Source organism: Panthera uncia (genome assembly GCF_023721935.1).
Source record: "Panthera uncia isolate 11264 chromosome D3 unlocalized genomic scaffold, Puncia_PCG_1.0 HiC_scaffold_8, whole genome shotgun sequence".
NCBI classification, from domain to species: domain Eukaryota; kingdom Metazoa; phylum Chordata; class Mammalia; order Carnivora; family Felidae; genus Panthera; species Panthera uncia.
In genome coordinates, this window is record NW_026057586.1 from 557,812 (window position 1) to 560,537 (window position 2,726).

At 61.9% G+C, this 2,726-nt stretch overlaps 1 long non-coding RNA gene across 1 annotated transcript; it reads right to left on the minus strand.

The window, feature by feature from the left end:
* Positions 1-368: 368 nt before the first annotated feature.
* On the minus strand, positions 369-2,395 carry LOC125914753 (uncharacterized). Its single transcript, XR_007455415.1, has 2 exons — positions 1,660-2,395; positions 369-1,076 (listed from the first exon to the last, which is right to left on the minus strand). It is a non-coding gene; the product is annotated as an uncharacterized LOC125914753 (long non-coding RNA).
* Between the last annotated feature and the right edge of the window lie 331 nt (positions 2,396-2,726).

A 2,726-nucleotide genomic window follows, 5' to 3' on the forward strand; every position in this document is an offset into this window, starting at 1 on the left:
CCGTAACCCTCCTTTGCCGAGAACGGCCGTCCCGTGACGCTCTGGTCACCGATGGTGGCACACCCATGGGAGGGAGCCACCACGTACACGCACAAAGTGCTGCCCGGCCGGTGATGTGCGCAGAGGCATGAACGTCCTCACGAAGCAGAGCTGAGAACTGTGTCTGATAAAGAGAAAGACACTGGACGGGGCTGGAAGTGTCTAACTTCGTCCCATGCATTATCCCCAAGGCTTTTCGCCTTCTTTCTCTTGGGAGTGCTGGTGGAGCCCTCAGCACAGCCAAGTAATCGGGCGTGAGAGATAATCACGTGTTCACTCTGTAAAATATAATGATGGGTCTCGACGTTGGAAAGTTATCTTAGGTTCAGTCTATATGCAGTTTTTATTTTAAAAGTATCGGTGACAAGATACAAGCTATTTTCATGGCTTTGAATAAAATCTCTATTATGTGAGTTACACGCCAGACATCTCAGAAGCTAGAGATTTAGTTGAGGGAATTTGAAACATAATTTTGTACAAGTAACCCGCCTTGCCCGGTTTAGACAGAATGTATCAATACATTATCTAAAAGCCTCAGTTGAGAAATATTTCCACATTTCTCTGCTCTCGGTGGAGTATAATTTGCCCTGAATTGTCATACGGGGCTCCAGGTTTCACAAGAGCCCTGCCCACGCACACGCACATGCACGTGCACATCCACACCCACACCCACGTGACCTGTGCACACTCACGTTCACACACACACACATGCCCCACTCAGGGGAGGTGGCCTCTGCCATCGGGAGCACGAAGAAGGCCGTGAGGGGCCAGCCAGCTTGGAGCTTGGTGACCCTCCCTGACCTTCCTCTGGCCACCAGCTATGATGGGTACCAGAGGCCAGTGGGGGAGGGGGAGGGGCAGGGGGGCTCGCCGTGTGGCAGTAGGTGACGGGGCCAGACGAGAGCAGCTGTGCAGTGGAGGGCTGGTGCCTGCGCTCTAGCCCTGGAGCTGTAAGGTGACCCTGTCTCCAGCCACGGGACCGTGTGTGTCATTTCTCTGCGGCCTCACAGCCAACACCCCCGGGCGGCTCCCCCGCACTGTGTAGAAAAGCGGTAGACAGAGGGGGTGAATTCCTGGTCCCCCTGAACCTCTGGCTGCACCGGGTCCCCAACACAGGCCTGTGCAATCAGGCAGAAGCCATCGTCGCAGAGTGCTCCCGGGAGCACAGGGCTGCGAGGCCAGCCTGGCCCAGGGGTCATCTTCCCAGCTCCTTCCTGCCTCCCACGCTGACCGCTTCCAGATGCCGCAGGCTCAGGACGTGCCCCCAAGGTACCGGCCAGCTGCGCACCGGGCGGGGGCCCTCCCTGACCCCTGCTGGCCTCGGCTCCCTGGCCAGGGGTGTGCCGGGGAACGCCAAGCGGGAGCATTTGCGGTGTTTTCCCTTAGCGCGTGTGGACCTGGCTGCTTCACACGGTGAGGGCCGAGGCAGAGGGCAAGCCTCTGCCGGCGAGTGGAGGGATCGTCCTCGGCCACCGGCCACCGGGAAGGGCTTGGGGCGACGGCGCCTGGCCGGCAGGGACCGTGAGAGCCCAGCCCCCACCCGCGCTCCCAATCCCAGCTTCTGTCTGCAAAGTAAAGAGTTAGAACCGAGGATCCTGGCACCCAATCCTGTCTCCATACTTCCTTCACAGAAGCTCGTCCTTCACTCATTGGCTGTTTGTGCTGAGTAAGTCGAAGAAGCAGGGGTCTCAGCGTGTTCCCAGCATTGTGCAAGCGTCGCCACGGTCAGTTTAGGACGTCTTCGTCGGCCGTCCGCGCCCTCGGCTGCCGCCCCCCCACCGGATTCACCTGGGTCCGGGTTTTGCGTGAACGGGGTCGAGGGCACACGGGCCGTTGTGACTCTTTCTCACGCGGCTCGCGGCTGTTGTCTTCAGCTGGGAATCCCTTCTCGTGGCGCAAAGTACCGCTCTCTACAGACTGGCTTAGGTCGCAGACGGTACTTTAAAAATCTTCCTGCAATGTTCTTAAATTGCCGAAAGAACCCGAGTTTGAAGGTCTTCTCGGGGGAGCTGCACATGTGGCCACCACTCAGCAGCGCTACTGCTCCGAGGAGGCCGAGCCCCGCCCGGAGGCCAGCTGACCGTGAAGCATCGGGGATGACGAGGCGCGCCAGGGGCCGAGAGCGCCCGCGGGCCCGTCTGGCGGAAGCAAACGTTTGGTGGAACGTTCCAGGCCGCTCTTCAGAAGGGGCCGCAGTGACCCAGGCACGGGGAGGGGAAGTGGGGGGGGGAGGCCTGCCCACGCACGCCCTTCCCCCCTCAGCCTGTGGCTCCTGACGGGGCGCGTGGCCTGCAGCCTGGTCCCAGCAGGCCCGGCGTGTGGCCGGAGAGAGGGGGCTCCCTGGGCCCCCCCCCCCCCCCCCCGGGCCCGCCGCTGCTGCCCCCGCCCCGCCCGCCCCCCCCCCCCCCCCCCCCCCACCCCCCAGTGACCCCTGGGCTTCTGCGTCTTCTCGCCGGCCCGTTGTGTGCGTGCTCCGGCGAGGTCGTCTTCGGTGAGCCGTGGGGTGGGAGTCCTCGTCCTCCACGGAAAACACTCGGATTAAGGCCGGCAGAGCCGCCTGCCCTCTGTGTGGCCCCGCTCTCCGCCCATCCTCCCGCCCTGCTTCTCCAGTTGTGGGCCCAGTGATGACGGGCGTGAAGATTATGTCACAGTGGAGAGGACGCCGTGACGATGACAGTGATGCCACA